At 38.8% G+C, this 19,855-nt stretch overlaps 1 protein-coding gene and 1 pseudogene across 1 annotated transcript in view; one reads left to right on the forward strand and one right to left on the reverse strand.

The window, feature by feature from the left end:
• Positions 1-1,002: 1,002 nt before the first annotated feature.
• The window catches only part of LOC135704972 (acid sphingomyelinase-like phosphodiesterase 3b), a 232,689-nt gene continuing 213,836 nt past the window's right edge, over positions 1,003-19,855 (forward strand). Inside the window, exon 1 of the mRNA XM_065226514.1 lies at positions 1,003-1,811. The gene's annotated coding sequence lies outside the window, so the exon portion shown is untranslated. The remainder of the gene's footprint in view (positions 1,812-19,855) is intronic.
• On the reverse strand, positions 18,355-19,652 carry LOC135704961 (aspartate aminotransferase, mitochondrial-like; annotated as a pseudogene).

Here is a 19,855-nt window from a genome sequence, read left to right on the forward strand (position 1 = left end):
AAAACATGTTGTATATAAAATAAAACTTAGTTGAATTTACAAAGTTCTTGAAAAAAATCTTTCTTTCAAAATTGGCGTTTAATTTGACGACGCCATGACTGATAGTTTCTTTTGATGTTTTCAAAGGTTTGTTATAAATAAAGTTGAAAACACCTTTTTATGACATCTTATAAGTTAATACAATTGAAATGGTACTGGTTGTCTTATGAGGAGTTGAAAACACTGTTATATAACACTCTGGTAAGTAAAGTACACTTATATTAAACTTTCGCTAGGACCTTGCTTGAAAATTCCTCCTGAACCGCAGGCGAAAGATCGCTTCATTTAAATATAGCCAGAATTAACTCAACAATATCCCCTCCAACTAGGGGGTTGTGATAAATTTCCACATCATATCCCATTTCCACCTGCAACATTCAACTTCGGGATGACACAAAGCACAACCCTCTGAAAGAATATATAGTGAAAGCCGTTTTACACACAATCTACCTCCACACTCAACAGCATTAGTAGCACGCTGAAATCCGAACTTCCAGTCAGTCCCCTTCATCATCGACCAGCTGAATCTAGGTTATGGTTACGACGCTGCCATGCACGACCGACGACCCGAAAGCTCCCATCTGTTTGGATGCATGTTTTGCTCGAATTGAGCTACTGAGTTCCTGCATGGTCTTCCGTAGTCGGCTTAGTCCTCTAGCCCATCGAAAGGTTTGACAACCGTTCGGGTTCAGTTCCAGTGGACATGCGCCGTTCTATCTAAATACCACGAATCCCTGGCTCTTCAGCTGCATGCAAACTGTATACGCTCGTGCGAGGAAAATCACCAGTGGTTTCAAGTTGTAGTTTGTCCGGAAAACAGAGTCGTTGTGGAAAATTCTCTCCATCTCTCATTTTGGAAGGGAACGCATTTTTTTGGGTATCTCATCCAAAACGGACCGAGGCTCTTTCGCTTGCTCGCCTATCGAATTGATCAGTTTAATGTGATACCGTCGGCCCGTTCGGATGTGTTTTTCGCGGTGTCTTCTCCAGTTGCGGTGTGGTTTGAATTCCAAGCAAGTTTTAGTCCCATCGTGAATTGATGTTCTCCCTTCAGCAGGTGGATGAGTTGAGTGTTGCTGCAGTAGACGACTTCAAAGCGAGGGCCTATGCAAAACAGAGCTCACATGGTTCGATGCCATGAATCGTGTTTTTGTTTGAAAGGAAACGGGCGCAATTGATCCCTCGATGCCTAATGAGGCGAAACGCCCTTTGAGAGTGGGCTCTTAAAGTGATTTCCAGAGACTGACATACGGATTGACGAGTGAAAAGGATAAGCTTTTCCAAGAGAAGAGGAAAACGACGGTGCAAGGAAAACGGGTGCTGGTATGTTAAGATAACGAGGGCTCTAGAAGAATATTTCGCACGAAATACATTGCTGATTAGCACAGTGTTCGGTCAGGTGGATGGTTGCGGAAGGTGCGTGAATAAAGAAGCAAAATTTATGAGTTTCTACATGGGAACTCATCGTTCGAATGCGTGATTGCAGGTGACACAAAACGCCCAAAATCGGAAGCAAGTGTGACGTGGGCAACAGTGCTGGCGAATTCGACGTTTAAAGTGAAAACTTTGCCTTCACGTGAGTGAGTCAGTGAGATCAATAACAGAGTGCTCGGATATTCAAGAGCTGGGAAAACTTTGCGCCCCAACAAAAGGCGACCGCGACGAGAACCGGAACGACAAACACGTCGACGTTGGTGACCTGACTGTTGAAAATGTAAATACTCACAAAAAAAATGGAACCGACGTCTCTCGCCGTCCGGATCGCAAACACGGTATTTATCTTTTCCTTTTTATTCGTGTTGCTAAGCTCGTTTCACTCTGCAGTTTGTACTCTCGTTTTTCTCGTATTTCGTCGTTAAGTTTTGACTCTTATCCTTGCCAGTAGCATCAGCAACGAGGGCTTATTGCGGAAATTTTTCCCAGCAGCCAAAAGTTTATCCTCCACTCGCTTGGCTGTTTGGATGGCTGGGTGCTGGGTTAGTCAAGTTCACGTGACAGCCCAAATGCGAAATTGAACGGAACAGTCCCGGGAAGGATGGAGTTGCGAGATGCGGCGTGGCGTACAGCTTCTCTGAAACTTTGGCGTCATCATTGGGCTGATCCGTTGTGACAGGAAAACTCTTGTGTTATGATGATGGTTGGTGCCTTTCAGGGTCTTCCCGGGTAAGGCGCTTTATATTTCTAATAAAGTTGGTCGAAAAGATGGGCGGTTCAGAGGGAGGAGTGTAGGAGTTGTTTGTAAGTTGTCACCAACAGCTCTGGGTTGCCGGACGTTGATGATGGAAGTTTTTCGTAATGGGTATGGAAGTTTAATCAATAGTTTACATTTGATTACTCGAGTCTGCTAGGAAAGGTAGGAAAGAGTGTTACGTGTACAATTCAACAAGTGAAGGTACGGAATTTTCTTCATATGGCTGCCCTTTTTCTAGGGTCCATCGACACTTACAATGATAAGTAAAGTACGGTGATCCGTTTTCTAAAGTTTATGTAAATTTAATGTAAATTCAAAATTGTGTGAGTCTCCTATTATGTTTAACAATTGATCCTAAATGTTATGCTAGAAAAATCGAGAAAAGCTGATGAAGTTTTCAACTCAATTCATACACAGCATTTTAGTTATTTTAAACTTAATCAGACTACTCAAAGAAATCTTCGTCCCTTAAAAAGTGATTAATAGTTAGACGTATCAAAACTAAAATTCAATGTCTACTTTGACATTTTCTTGGAATTTTTTTATTAGCACTTTGAAGGCATTTTAACATTTCTAGATCAACCTGCAGATTGTTTAGGTCATCTTGAACGTTTAGATGTTTAAGAATTGATTCCGATCGTTTTGGAGGATTTGTTGCCATTATGGTGTTTTTCAAGTGTTCCAGTAGGGAAATTCATTATGTAAAAAGCATTTGTAAGCCACACATCAGTTTGATTTATATATCTTAAATATGAGTCTGTTCTAAAAAAATTAATTACTGAAGAAGGTTTAGAGGCCATTCAAATGGTTTGAAGTTTGTATTGGGATTACTATGGAAGCATCTTAAATTGCTCTTATATCGCTTTATCTTTGGATCTAGTTGTCCACATGATGAAAAAAATCAATATGAGGAAGCTATGACAATAGTGAACAGATTTTGCGATAGCAAATGGTAGCAATTCAAGAAAGGTAAACACGTGAAAATAAATTTTAAATCGGGTACAAATTGAATATTGAATATTTATTTATTTATTTAGATCTACAACATAAAGTTGTGCAGATATTTTACAAAACTAATTATTGAATCCTTCGTCTATAAATTTACTTTCTATAGTTAAAATCATAGGCGTCACAAGTTTCATTGAATACACGACAGCACAAGGTCCATGGGTAGTTGACAGACGACAAATTTTATCACTTGGGCTGTCAATAGAAGATGAAGGCAACATTATCACGGATCAAATAAAAAAACAGTGAAAGTTTTGGCAGAGAAACCTGTCTTGATTTTCGTGAAAGAGTCGTGTACTGTACTACGGTGTTGTACTCCACTATGGTCAAGGATTTGGAAACACAAATCGTGTGCGTCTCACTGTAGCATCGCCGCTTTGACGTGCTGAGTCCAGACGTTAAGAGATGTGCGATAAGGGTGACGGTATGACAAGCAATGCATTTTATTTACAAGTGCTTGCATGATGATTTTAACTGTAATAACTCCCCTTCCCGTGTAGCCCCCTTATCTCAGTAAATGTCAGTAAGCAAGCTATTTATCTTGCTTGCCTCTCGTGGTATAACCTTGATTTGGTGATGTGATAAGGAATTTGTGTGTGCCAAATTTCAGCAAATGTTTTGACGAACCTCAGAAACTTTTTTTTGAATGCAGTTGTATCAGCTGGTTGATACGCAGCTATGTAATTGAATGCAACATCTGAAATGTAACAAACCAAGTGTTAACTGAAAAAAATGGCATAGATTTGTTGTTTATCTCTGCTGTTAATGTTTGCTTAACACCAAAGAATATGGATTACATTTCATGCAAATAAAATTGATATGTTGTCCTTGTTCTTTGTTTATTGTATGTCTTTGTTGTCTAATTATCAGAGTATCAAAACACAGATAGAAAGCAGCAATACGGGCGACTGGACACACTTGATCCCTTGTTTTGATTTTGGCTATATCACAGAGAAAAATATTTTTTGATAGTTAATAAATACTTAAAAGGTTCCTAGATGTTGTATGAATTTCCCAAACTACGTTCTTTGTGGTAGATGTATAAAAAGGCATTTAAAAAATGGAGGAGACTCGAATGACATATGTCAATTGATGCCATGTAGTTGTAAGCGAGAGAGGACTCAAGAACTATTCAAATTTTTATATAAATCTCTCGAGCCTTCATATATACATTTTTAAATGTTCTAAAAATTGTCCCCATTTTATGATATTTATTTGAACATTGATGTTTACACACATCCCATGATCGAATGTGTGAAAATTTGAGGGATCAGGTATCCCCAAACAGAGTATTATTTTTCCACACTCGTACATTTGGTTGAAGTGTGTGTAATCCTTGGAGGATCAAGTGTCCCCTAACCTTCCAGCGTATCCCGCTAGATGCCGTCTGCGTGGTCTTGAAACGCTTGATCGAAGACGAAAATTATAACAATCTACGTTAGTCGTTAAATTACTGAACGGTGACGTCGATTGCTCCTATCTTCTATCGCTCCTTGACTTCCGTGCTTCAGGTAGGATATTACGTCAGCGGTCCCTGATGCAGCCGGGATTTCATCGTACTCTGTTTAATTATAACCAACCTATATCTGCAATGGTTTGTTTGCATACATCGGTTGAATCCGCGTTCAATTTTGATATGCCAACGCCTCAATTTGTAAATATTACATATTCATTCAGACTGATTGTCAGATGATTTACTAAACAATAAATAAATAAATAAATCCTCCTAGCTGAACAAGTTTATTGGTACGGGCACCACACTACAGAGTTGGATTTCAAAATCGATCGTACCAGAGCGTAGTACAAAGGCTGCAATCCTTAAATTCACTGGATATTTTGAATATGAATCCCAACTGTCGGTTCACCTTGCACGGTATGAAAAGTTCATGTAAGTTTCTGTGATATCTATCACACATGTTATGAACGCTAGATTTGGTGTAAATTTACACGATATTTCATGTAGTAGTCTATCCCCAAGCAACACAATTTGTCATAAACGGGTTTACATAACTTATTTATGACAAAATCAGCGGTAAACATTTACGTCTAGTCACTTGTATACAACTTATTTATACCGAAAAAAGCGCAAGAGGTGGGATCTATATATAACATATGCTTGACTTGCGCAACTTATTTATGACTATAACGCAACCTACTGTTTTGGACATGTTGTAAATTAATTTCATCCTTCCTACGAATGGAATTTGTTTATCATCAATTTACACAACTTATTCTTCGGAGGAATTTTATCGTGCGAATAAACTGCCTTAACTGAGATTCTGTACTGCAAACATTTATGCGGTTGCAAATTTATGGTAAATCTATACATTCTACTTCTAAAAAACTCATTGGCTCTTAGAAAAAAGCTTAATATAATAAATTGAATTGCATAAAATACCCTGGATAAAATTCCCCAACTTTGCAAAAAAACAAAACAAAACGAATATCAACTTTCTTTTAAAATTATCTTGCTTTTCTCTTTTACAAAACGTACATGTGATGTTGAAAGTGCAAATTAAATGTTTTCTTCATTCTATACATTGCTTTATTGGTCAGCCATATTGTAGTGCAGTTTGTAGTATGCATTGAGAAATTTCATAATTGTTATCAAAACATGTTTATAACACGAACAACAAGAACATTACTTGAATCGTATATTGAAGTTATAATTAGGTATGACAACTCTCAATTGCCTATTTATAACACATTTATAACTGATAGTTTTTGATGAACACTTGCTAGCCTTATATACAACATGTTTTCATATGTCATTTTTGGAAACATGAGTACAACTGAAATATAACTTATTAATAACATATTATCAATAAGTTATATCTCAGATGTATTCATGTTTCTAATAATGATATATGAAAACATGTTGTATATAAGGCTAGCAAGCTTTCATCGAAAACAATCAGTTATAAATGTGTTATAAACTGGTAATTGAGACATGCAATATCGAATTATAACTTCAAGATAACAAGTGCTTGCCAGAAAGGTTGAATACTTCACAAACAACAATACAACGAGTCTAAAATAGGATGTTTTAAAAGCAATTAATATATAACTTATTTACAACTGGATTTTACTTAATTTTTCATGCAAGATGTTGCAAGTGTTACTATATCACATATGTTATAAACGCTAGTAAATTTAAGCGTAATATCGCAACGTTGCATGAAAATTTGTAATCAATTTTATTGTTTATGCCAGTAATAGCTCAATATTTAATGAGGAAAGTTTTTACGCGTTGGTTAAAATTCAGATCTTTTTTTCTGTATGAACGTGATATGATTGTAACGTAAACGGAAGGTCAGCGCTGAATCCAGGATGAGGCCAAGATCACGAGCTTAATGAACGTGTTCAGCGTCACAGATGGCACAAACGACATTTAAAGGCATTTCGTCCCACAGCTTTGAATCTGAATTGGATCACATTAGATACCCTGTACTCGTTTACCTTCGACGTATTTATGACCACATGAACTAATGCAAGGGATTCAAATCTGTTGAACTGGGAGGCTATTTATCTTTGCTCAAAAACTATCTCTGCATCAGCTCTGAACGAACTTGCTAATCTGTAACGCTTTTTTCCATGACAACCGATGTAATATTCCACATTTGCATATTCCTCCAGAAACCATTGCTGGAACGGTACTTTGGAACCGTGGAATATTTCTGTCGTTTTGATCATTTTGAGACTGCTGCAGGGTAAACAACTTTTCATCCGACAGGTTAAACTCTTCCCCAGCGTGCCATTATAGTAGAAGAATTGCTCTTTCGAGCTTTACTTGTTGCAAAAAACATGATTCTATTCACTCACTAATACACTTCACATTTTTCTTTTTTTCATTTTCTTGTATTGGACCGTTGCTCGGTATATCGCATCGTCCGTTCATGCGGTCTCCACTAACATCCATCATCGTAATAATTGTAAGCAATTCTGACATCCTTTGGTTGGGTTCATCAACTTCTGAGGGCAGCTTCAAGAAAAATGCTGTAGAGTAGACTGGCCTAAATTGAGAACACATGAAGGAACCCCTAGATTTGTGCCGTTAGATGAAAAAACAACTCTCTGCAAATTTCAGCTCATTCGGATGTTACACGAGCTGGCGCTTCTGATTTAAAATTTATATGGGGATACTGGTTAAAATGTAAGGAGACATAATATTCCTTCACTCTTTCATGCATAGAACTGGTTCAGCAAACTCGATTAAGCACAAAATTTCAGCATACGTTGCTTAAACTATGAGAAACAACTGTGCTCCATAAAGCATCACGATTCGCTGCTCGTATATTGCAACAAAATACAGGCAACTTATGCAACGTAATACTATCACTAAAAATAAAAGTTCATATTTTCCACAGGCCAACACCCAGGCCCGTGTCTTTTGGTACGACAACCACTATCTGAATGTTTCAGCTCTTTTTAACCTTACACGGGCTGGCGAGTTTGGTTTAATGTTCATGTTGGAGATTTGGTTGAAATGTATACAAAATGCCACTATACATTCAAAAACGAATATTTCAATAAAACTAACTGGATTCATGATGCAATCTTCAGCAAAGTTGTTACTCATTAGCTGAACTACAAGTTTTGAAAATCTGCATGAAATCGAGAATAAGGAAACTGTTTTATGATTGAAAGAGTGTAGAGATGTCATTTGTTCATGTATTTTATGAAAATTCCCTATATAAAATTGAATCTAAAAGCACCAGCTCATTCTACATCCAAATTAGCCGAAAAATTAGAACTTTTATTTTTGTGGGCCAGTCTACTGTACTGTAAACCAACGGAATTTAGAAGAGATTTCCATTGTAATTTCAAATGAATGGAATTCTGACGAAGGCTAAAAGTAGTCTGTAAAGAGATTCACCACTTAAATACAATTTTAGAAGAATCAATCGAATAGAATTCTGATGAGAATTTGAGAGCAATTTTGAGATGAGATTGAGAGGAATTAAATATGCATGTGCATATTAATGAGAATTTATAAATAACTTAGGAGCTTCCCTAAAGGCGCAGCTACAAAGCAAGACCATGCTGGAGGTGACTGGGTTCGATTCCCGGTCCGGTCTAGGAATTTTTCGGGTTGGAAAATTTATCGACTCCCTGGGCATAGAGCATGATTGTACTTGCCACACAATTATACAAATTCAAAAATGGTAGCAGACATCGAAAGCTCTCAATTAATAACTGTGGAAGTGCATCTAGAACACTAAGTTGAGAGCACGCAATAAGCTAATATGCCATAAGCAATAAGCTTAAAATGCGAAGAAGAAGAAGAAGAAGAAGAAGAAGAAGAAGAAGAAGAAGAAGAAGAAGAAGAAGAAGAAGAAGAATAACTCTGATCAGAATTCAATGACCATAAAGTGTGATGTGAAAAACTTTAAAAGAAAAGGAATCTGATAAATTAAAAATCATTTTTAAGTTTGTATTGCGACAGTTTTCTGTCAGTAAATGCGGTGTGGCATAATTTTGTTTTACCAATTATTTATCTGAAGTTAATGTACATAAATATTATGTTAGCAATCATGAATGCGATTCATGCCGACTCTTGCCTGAAAAAAAAATAAATCTTTCGCGTTACATTTGGGGGCGGAGAGGTATTGGTAAAATTATTATGATTGATAACAGGCGGAAGGGAAGGGAGGGTATAATACGGCCAATTTTAAGTTACGTTTTTTTTTATAATCAGATCCAAAGTAGTGGTTTTCTTGGTGCTCAACGTCGTTCAACAAAAGATTTGAAAATCAGTTTTTATCACTTGTGTGTATTCGATTGCGTGTAGTTTTGTGACACTACGAAGAACACAAGTTAGTATATGCAGTGAACGTGTTTTAGCCAGAAAGTTTTCGTTCTAAAATCATGAAATATTTTTCTTTAAATATTCGTTTTAATAGTGCGTGTTAAAGTATGTGTATACTAATGATGATAGTTGAAGAATAGCTCTAAAATAATACAAATTTAGTGAATCAATTACCTCATTGTGATGACGGATAATGATGATAAATGTCGTAAAATGTTTGCTAAATGGATATGGTTGTCCATTAATCATTAATCGTTGATATACTTTTAACCATTCTGTGATTTTAAGGTATTTTCGTTAAATCAATTTTAGTATTTTATGATCATTCCCAAATAACAATAATTGTCTTAAATGTTCGTGAGTCTTTATGGAATATTTCAAAGTTAGTCGCAAAAAATAAAAGTTTAAATATTGACAAAAGATCAGCTGAGTCAATGCGTTACGAAATGATATTGTTTGATAATTTTTTTTTGCGTAATCCCGACGTTCTTTCAATGCTTGAATGCTGATCAATAAGCAACGTGCTTCTTGCGAAGTGCATATATGATATGATATTTATAATGATAGTGGTTTACCACCCATTGTACCGTATGCGTGATATTGTTTGCACCATCGTACAAATAAGGTTCCCGTTTTACCTGTGCATGCAATGCCTTGGTTTTATTTGCATGCACGTAACCTATAGCTCATACCGTAGTAGGCTGTGTTTAAAAGAAAATGATTTACTTAGTTTGACAGTTGCACCATGACGAAGTGAAAAAAAGACATTTCAATCGCCGTGGGAGTGTCCCGGTGGACAACGGAGAAAAGAAAGGACAACTATCCGCGAAGGTGGCCACAGGTCGTCCGAGGTCAGCTCGGGTTCCGAGGGTTATCGCTGCTATCAAAAGGAAGATTTGGGTGAATCCAGTGCGTTCAATAAGGAAAATGGCAAAGGAACACGGGATCAGTGACTTTAGGGCACGGAAGATTGCGGGGCAAAGTCGAGGGCACGGGAAAAAACTCACATGCTTACCAACCGCATCCGGAAGCTACGAGTCGAACGATGCAAGAAAATCTTGTACTTCCTTAAGCGAAAAAAATCGGTAATCCTGTTCACCGACGAGAGCATGTTTACCGTCGATCCCGTATCAAATTCCAGAACCGACCTGTACATATATTAGTTCTCTTCCGGTAAAAGACGTGGCCGACGAGCGCAAGAACGTGTATCTGACCAAGCATCCTGCTAGTGTTATGGTGTTTGAGTTGGTGGATTCCGATGGCAAAAAAATGGACCCGGTGTTCATTCCAGAAGGCGACAAGGTCAACACGGAGGTATACATCGGGATTTTAAGTAAGTATGTTCTTCCGTGGATTAAAGAACAGTACGTTCCGAAGCCAAATGTTGTATTTCAACAAGATGGGGCTCCGTGCCACACCTCGAACCGCACTCGGAAGTGGTTGCAGGAACATCTTCCGTTCTGGGCGAAGAATATGTGGCTGCCATCCAGTCCCGATCTTAATCCGCTAGATTACTCAATATGGCGCGTCATGAAGGCCAAGGCCTGTTCTAAACGCCACCCGAGTACAGCAAGCCTCAGACAAACATTGACCCATACCTGGAGAGAAATGGATCCAGACTACATTATAAGAACCTGCCGTGCATTCCGGAAGCGTGTGGAGGCTGTAATTGCAGCAAGTGGAAACTCGATCGATGATTAACAAAGCTTAAGACTCTGAGAAACATCCCCTCTTTGAATAAATAAAAAAAAATCGAAAACGGTAGCACGGAAACTAAGTCCAACAGCAGTGGGCTCTCCTCTCTGTTTGTCTTGATCAAGCTTAATAATTTCTGATTGCCTCATACAGCGACATATGAAGGGCCAAAAATGGATTGGGTAGATCGATAGGCAAAGTCGTCTATCCGCATCTATGGAATCCTTCCAGCAACTTGATCAGCCAACTGGTCAAAAAGACAAGCCACAAAACAGGAAGAAGCTCCAATGAGTGGGTAGGAGAGTCCGCCCTTTATCTACGAAATGTTATCAACAGGGAGTTGGCATTCCCACTCTCTCCGTCCAAAACGCTTCAATCGGGTGCCCTGTTGGACCATCCCTTGTATGTGTATTTCAATGTATATATGAGTTGATTGTTATGATTACACTGGAGTCGCTTTTTACGCGGGTGATACGTCCCGCCTAAAAAAAACCGCGTAAATTCCGGAATCCGCGTAAAAAAAAACCGCGTAAATTCCGAAATCCGCGTAAAAAAAAACCGAGTAAAAAAAGACCGTGTAAGAAAAAACCGCGTAAAAAGCGATATACCGCGTACATTCTGAAATCCGCGTAAAAAAAAAACCAAAATCCGCGTAAAAAAAAACCGCGTAAATTCCGGAATCCGCGTAAAAAAAAACCGCGTGAATTCCGAAATCCGCGTAAAAAAAAACCGCGTAAAAAAAAACCGTGTAAAAAAAAAACCGCGTAAAAAGCGACTCCAGTGTATTGTTAATAATACTTACATTTCGATGAAGATCGTGCTACTTATTTTACCTTTTTTGTGGTACTCATCATCACAGAATCCTACCTTGAATCGTAGACCAGGTCCATCACCAATACACTCGTTCCGAGAAGGGGCTCATGCCCCAAGTAACATTTTAAGTTTTATGAAGTAATACAAAGCTACTATAAAACAACATTCATAAAACCCTGGTCAAGGCTACTTTGACATTGATGCATCCACTAAACCCTCATTAAGACTAGAATCTGTATAATTGGCCCATCCTGGAGAAGGTTATGAAGGGTATATTTTCGAAGCTCTTTAAGATTGATTTACTCCAAAAAGGTTGTATGACGAACATATTGAGAACCATTTGAAACCCGTATGTAAGCTACAATAAAAGCTATTTGGCAACAATTAAAACCTTTTTCAATCCATTTTCCCTTGCCGCTTGCTGAATCCACTAGAAAAATCATCAATCAAGATAGAAAAGGATTCAAAAATACCATCCGATCTTAACAATTTAATTGAAATATAAACTGATCATATAAAACGGCTATTCAATTTCCAAAATTATTAAAATTGTTCTTATAGAGTGGCCAAGTTGTAGGTGCCATATTAAATCTTAAGTGAAATGTACATGAAAACATCGAAAAAAATAAGTCCGCCCTCGGAAAGCGTTGATCTCACTTATTATTTTTAATCAAGAAGAAAAAATAATTATTCTTCAGATTGATCATTAAGCTCAGCCGAGATATGTTTTATGATTATCGTATTTAAAATATCTGCTCATTCCTAAATTGACCAAAATAAAGTTATATCCATGGAAATACACATTGAAAACGAAGTTTGTAAAAATCAAACTAAATAATTGTAATATGGCGGTGGCTTAAAAGTTGGTTCGCATGCGCCATTTGTGAAAAAGTTGTTTTGCTTGAATGAAATCCCTAAGAAATTTAAAATAGCTTTTATAAAGAAAATTTGTATTTATCTGAAGCCATTTCGCTTGATCCTACCCCGTTCAGATTTATGGCAGCATTTATGGAGGCAAAGTTGCCTGCAAAATGTTAAACGTCAAAGTTTGTTTATCTTTCGATAGTTGCGTTGTTCGATCATTGCATCGAGGTTTTACTCCAGCGTTCTTCCAGGGGATTTTCTCCCGCTGAATTGGAAGCAGTTACTAAGGAAGTGTGCGGAACCGTATTGCGACATTTCGCATATATCGCAACAACAACAGCTGGAAGCTCGAATCGTTCCCGTAAAATATCCCCTTCTTCCGGATGATTCCCGAAGTGCACCATAAAACGATGCAGAATGAACGTTTGAATGAAATTTCGAACCTTTCGCTGAATAAAATTACTGCTATGAATCGGAAACCAGCCAATCTCCACTTACTGACAGTTTCAACACTTTGCTGTAGGTACAAATGCAAATTATTTCGTTCGCCCGATCTGGAGAAGGTTGGACTGTTTCATAAAGGAGACGGTCAACACCGGTCAGAACGTGATGCAAACGCCAGTTGCTCAGTCGTTGCTGCAATTGACTTCCCTTCGGTCGAATGTTAACACTTGAATTTTTCATCCTATTTCGTCTACTCTTCGAGATTTCCTTGTCATTAATATTGCTTTTATGAGGATCCAATTTTTGAGTTCAATTTGGAAACATAGTAATCGGGGATTTTATGGTACACTTTAACAAGTCTTAACAACAACAATATATGTTTTTTGCTCTCATTTAAAACCGAATTGTTTTATGGTTGCTTTTATCATGACAGAACAATTTTATAGAGTATTTTATCAAGGCATTAATAAACAATAGCAAATGAAGTTTATGATTGATTTACACAACAGTTTTATAGAGGTATTGAGAGCTGCTTTAACTTTCTCGACAGACTATAAAAGGTTTTTAAAACAGTAATAAGCTGAATTACTAACCAGAAATGTTTTACACTTTGAAATGCTGTATTTAAACTAAATGGATTGTTTATTTCCGTTATAAAACCATCTTAAATCAGAGAGGATGCCAAATAGCTGCTGAATTGTTACTTGGGTGGTCATCGTCTTCTTCTTCAGGTTAGCTCACCACACGGAATGAAGGCTCGGTACGGTTAGTAATATCAAACAGTGTTACATGCAAACGAAAAAGAGATACGACTAGGATTAGTTTTTTAAAGTAATAGTCATCTGAAGACCCAACCAACCATATCTCAGTGACATTGTCTCACTCTGAACCTACATTAAAAGTTATTTTGTGATTAAGGTTCAAGTTCAACAACGCCCAACTACGGACAGCTAAATGTTAATACCCTTTACTCTTTGAATCAGCGTACACCAACATGATAATCTTCTGAGAAACAACTAAGAATGTATAGCGATAAAGCTCAAAATACAGTTTTTGCTGATGGTACTTTATAAACATCAAACTGCCCAATATTGAACCCTGCCAACACACGGTGCCTGCACGGTAATGTGGGCCGTTAGAATGGTTCATCGGTTGCGAAGTGAAGTGCTCCTCAAACTGAAGCGATACATTTCTCAATTTTTCAACGTTATCCTAACGTAAACTTAATGTTATCTCCCATATGCCCGTCCACGCTCGAAACCCATCCACCACACAAAATCAAATAAAAATGTTTCTGTATGACAAACATGTCCAGACATAAACGAGAATATGGGTGTATATCTGCACTGTAACAGCTACGGGTAATCATCGAAAGTACTTGCATTTTACTCAGGCACTTTTGAGCAACTGCAATCACTGTCTCATACTCGAAATGTGCCACGACCAAATTGGCACAACGACGCCCTAAACGCTATCGGAGCAAAGCGCAGGGGTGCTTCTTGCGTAGTGCATATAATAAAAAACTGCTTTGGATAGACTCTATTCGTTCTTCATGCTTTTTTCATATAAGGTGACCAAACAACGCTACAATAATCTAATATTGACCTCACATAAGCAACGTAAAGTGATTTTATTGAATAAAGATCTTTAAAGTGGAGACCAAAACGTTCTATCATATTATCTGCTCTGTGTATTATTGTGTTGTAATGGTCAAATGTCCATTAAGAATCTAGAATTACACCTAAATCTCTTATATTTTGACATTTTTGAAAATTTTCTTTGTCTAATGTAGTACGAAGATTTTGATTGTTTAGTTTTCTACTGTACGGTAAAAGATTAATTTCAAAGCATTCTTCAAGACTATGATGAAACTAAAATTGTTACTTGATTTGTCTCATCAGATTTTGAACGTTTCTAATGATCAACATGTAACTCTTTCATAAATCACTGAAATAATTATATTTTTGAGGATTATGAGGATTCCAGAAGACGGTGAAGAAGATCTGTATTCGTGGCTTCTCTGGAAAACTTTCTTGTGTGGTAGGTTCTGTATTGCTTGGTATCTTTGTTTCTGCTTTCCTGGGCCTCTTCAGACTTTCGCCCCGTGTATGAGCACTTTAGTGAACAGACACGGGGAGATAGTACCATGGATATAGATCCAATACCTTTGGAGGAAGTTTGATTTTGATCCCGAGTGATTTTGTTAGTCACTAGAAATAACCCAGGTTACTTGGTTATTCATTTGTAGGCCTCTTTTCACACCTACTGGAAAACAGTCCCGTGGTTTCACAAAATCGCCATTTCAAATTCTGAAAAGTGACAAGTTTCAATGCAAGTATTTTGGTTAAGGGTCACGTGGGAGCGGTCTGATTTCTTCACCATTTTATTTCAATTTCTTGTACTTTCAATTGCTCAAAGAATGGCCTGCTTGTTTTTGCCCGTTTAGAAGTTATTGGTATTGGAAGTTGGGTAATTTACAACCAAAAAATGTAAATAACTTTTCTAATATAAATGATAGCAATTTGCAGTCTTGTGAGAAGATATGTAATTTAATATTTCTAATATCGTTTTACAACATGCCAAACGTGTAGAAATATTGTAGAAAAAGTTACAGATACAAAACTGATTTGAAAGATGTCTCCACAAAAAAAACCTTTATATCTCAGCAGTTATAAGAGCTAGAAAGTTATAGTCTTCAACAAAGTTGTTCCCAGTAATATTCTCTACCGCTTTGCCCTCATAATTATTTTGTATCTCATGATATTAAAAAAAAATTGCATCTCATTTTAAGGTGCATTAATCTTTAATTTTATTTTACCATAAAAAGGAGTGCTGTAACTCGAGAAACTTCTCAGGAGACACCTAATACCTTAAATCAACCATTTCAGCGTAAATAAAAAAGCGCGTGTTTTGACACCATTGGCACCACTGTGCATCGGTCAGCAAGCCAATCGACTTTAATGCGCCCACTAAATGCAACCAATCAATCTGGGTTTGCTTTCTGTGGCTTATCCTTCGATTTTCCGCTTCATTTGTATCCCCCCGCAAACAACCAGATTTACGGATAGGTGAGGATCTCACATTACGCTGGGTACAGAAACCGGGCGCACGCGAAATACCGCAAAATTCTTGAAACACTCCCTTTTCCCTTCCTCAGCTTTGTAAAACGTTATAACGGAAAAAAAACTGACAATACAAGGCTCTAGTGCCGTAGCAAAGCGATGGTGGCGCTAAAATATACGGAACCCACAAACATACCAACCCGATATGGCAACCACAATGGAAAGCGAAAAATGGCTGAGAACTGCGATGAATGCCGAAGCGGGAGCACCTTACTGTGAAACAGGAGAAGCGTATCGGACGCGTTCTTTCACCGTTGTTGCCATCGTAGTAGATACGGTTGACTAGCGTGTGTGGAGTAAATTGGTGATGTGGAATTTACCGTTATGTTTTGGTGATGGGGAAAATCAGCAGAAAGGAAAATATGATTTTTCCGCATTATTTAGCTCACTGATACTTTTCGCGTTCCACTTCAATGGGGTTCGCCTGCCTGTAGGCGAATAAATTGAACTTTGAATGTATACCGACTGACTGACTGGCACATGGTGGATTCGTATTTTTCCTTGACAAGCGATGATGGAATTGGGAGTATTTAAAAGCTAAGTGAAGGCAGAGTATTTAGACATTATAAAATGCAGTTACATCGCTAACGGTTGAAGTAAAGTTCAGAGGTTCTTTCAATCGATATCAGCTTAGGTGGGAACTAAAACCCAAGAACATAAAAATTCCAGTCGAAGCTTTACGACACTGTCAATATTAATCCGAAATCACATCAATTCCATCGACCATCCTTCAGACTAAAGGCCATTTCAGTTTTGAAACTTTTTTATCCAGTCATAAAATTTACTGCACCCGAATTTATTGTGAAACCAAATATCCAACCACCCACGCGGCTGTATCAAGGTATCAAACTTTTAGCCTGTTGTTACAAAAAAACGTCTAATCAATAAAACTCGTCTACATCCACGTGTCAAAATGTGGCCTCAAAAAAGGATATTCAAATGAATACCCACAGACAATGCTTTTATCTTGCTTGGCATATTTCTTGATCCCTGCTGCTGACCTCGCTTGGCTCTTTCTCTCTTTTTCGGAAGCTCTGAATGTACCATCCGAAGTCAAGGGGATTCAGAACATAAATTTCCATAACACGATAACCTTTTTTTGTTGCTTTGTTTTTGTTCAGCCTCCGTTGAATTCGACGCTGCGCTGTCCATTTTCTATGTCACGGTTCGCTGTCAATCGCATCATACCGCTCCTCGGCGCTAGAGCCGGACGGAGTGATGGAAACTTGTGTTACCAAGGACGACGACGGTGGCAGCGAGCTGAAGCCTCTCCAAGGGGTTCGAGAAAAATCGAATTTCACTGGAATGCTCTTGACCAGTCGGTGCGGATAGTTAGAAGCGATCGATAGGTACATGCAGGTCGCCATCGCAGTTTGTGTGTTTATTCGAGCTGGGTTATCAATTTCCACCAAAGCGGATGCCTCGTAAAAGAGCGTGTGTTCTGGACCGGAGGTCTATTATTGCGGAGGTATTTTTAGGCTTTTAGCAAGAGGCGTTTTGTTGTAGTTTTGTTTCTCGTTTGTACCCCACAACTATACACAAAGGACCCGCTATGTAGCTGCCGTGTGGTATGGTCGTTTGATTGAACTTGGGAGTTGGAAAGGATGTAAATTCAGTACAGAGTGCCGTGTTTAGGAGGTGGAAAATTAAATAATTGGCCCCGTAATCGCTGTCGTAAGTCAATTTCTTTCGGATAGAGCATAATTGGAGAAGGGAACAGTGTGGCCGAAGCGTAATTACACGACGATGGTTCGCTAATTTAGCTTGAATGGGAATGGTGATTTGAAGTCATTGAAAACGATCTACGTGGCAGTATTAAAATACGATTCGGTACACAGGTTCCTTTTTATAGAAATCTCACGTTTTAAGTGTTCGTGATGATAAAGAGAGGTTTAAAGATAAATGGTATGATCAATCATTAGAGATTGATTTTATTTTCCTTTATTTAACATCGTTTCCTGATCCACAGTCGAGCAATCACCGACGAGCGTTGATTGCAAAATGGTCCCAACGCCGTATTTATTTCTATCAACTATCAGTTGCTGCGAATCAGTATCCGAGTCGTGTTTTTTCGTGCATGCTCCGTTTTTTTATTCATATAGGTTTTTGTTTATCGTGCTCGTACACCTTTAGGAGGTAAATATATAAATATACAAAATATGGGTTTGACTGTAAATCATTTTTCCTTGCAAACAGTACGCAGTAAGTTTGATAGATCAAAACAAAAAAGCTCTTGTGCAGACTCTGATTAATTTGGTTTTAAATGCCTCCATCTAAATGAATCCTTCAAGCTTGTCCAACCAAGGGAAGGGGTAAAGGCAAAATGCTTTTAAGTGTGTGTTTCGGTTTACTTTCGTTACCAAGCTCGAGCTTGCCTTACTTGGTTACGGCATGCATGGCTTCAGCCAGATAGTCGACGTTCTTGGTCGTAACGCCGGTCATCGAGATGCGGCCGTCTTTGGTTACGTAGACGCTGAATTCCTTCGTCAGTCGTTCGCACTGCTTCTGGTCCATGCCGGTGAAGCAGAACATGCCGATCAGGTTGGTGTAGTGTTGCCATTTGCGGGAAGAGCCCAGCTTCTTCAGATTGTCCTGCAGCTTGCTACGCACCGAGATGATACGGTTGGCCATCAGTTTGACATCGCCCAGCCATTCCTGCTTCAAGCTGGCATCGCCAAGAATTTCCGTCACCAAGCGAGCACCGTGAATTGGAGGATTGGAATACATCGGACGAATCAGGATCTTAATCTGCGACATGGTACGAGCGGCTTCCTCCTTGTCGGTGCAGACCAACGAGAATGCTCCAACACGTTCACCGTACATGCCTAAGTTTTTGGCGTAACTCTGAGCCAGTGCAATCTGGTGACCGTCCTTCAGGAAGGCACGAACGGCAAACGCATCCTTGGTGACATCACCGCTGGCAAAGCCCTGGTAGGCCATGTCAAAGAATGGGAACAGGTTTCGTTTCTTCATGACGGCGGATATCTCGGCCCACTGTTCCGGACGCGGGTCGACACCTGTTGGATTGTGGGCGCAGGCATGCAGGAGAACAATGGAACGTTCTGGAATTTTCGATAAATCCTCTAGAGCTCCTTGGTAGTCAAATCCACAAGTGCTCGGTTGGTAATACCGATAGGCTTTGACGTTCAGTCCCGAATGACGGAAGATTGGACCGTGGTTACCCAAGGATGGAGTTGGTAGATAGATGTCCTTGGAGCCCGGGAAGAACCCATTCAGGAAGGCTCCTCCGATGCGCAGGGCACCGGTTCCACTGACTGACTGTACCGTGGCATTTTGTCCGTTTGCTACGTGTTGGCTGCCATCTCCCAATGCCAGGGAAATGCTGTACTTGCAGAACTCGGCCGTTCCACCAATGGGCGAGTATTCATGGTCCAGCTGTTTCTCCATGAGGCTGCGTTCGGCCTTCCGGACACTGGGAAACACGAACGGTTTGCCATTGTCATCCCGGTAGGCACACCAAGGTTGATCTTCTTCGGGTTGGTATCCCGTTTGTAGGCTTCGGTCACACCCAGGATTACGTCCGGTGGACCCATCTGCACCGCACCCCACCATGAGCAGGCTCTTTTACCGATGAAACTATTGAATGTAGCTGAATTCTTCAACAGAGCAGCTGAGCTGTGAATCGTCTTGGAACAGGCCATTTTTCACAAACACACAATTTAGGAAGACACATTTTTTTGCGCTAAAACCGTTGGTTTTAGGCAAATTGTGTCTTCCGGAAAGCATCTTCATATTTTTTGGCCAATTTTTTTATGTTATTCAATAAAATTGGTGAATTGAAAATGTGAACTTTTTTATTGTTGGATATTGACCAATACAATGTTGTAAACAGTTGTAGAACAATAAATT

The sequence above is a fragment of the Ochlerotatus camptorhynchus genome, unplaced genomic scaffold (assembly GCF_037179485.1).
Source record: "Ochlerotatus camptorhynchus isolate MF236.1 unplaced genomic scaffold, CSIRO-AGI_Acam_v1.1 ptg000253l, whole genome shotgun sequence".
NCBI classification, from domain to species: domain Eukaryota; kingdom Metazoa; phylum Arthropoda; class Insecta; order Diptera; family Culicidae; genus Ochlerotatus; species Ochlerotatus camptorhynchus.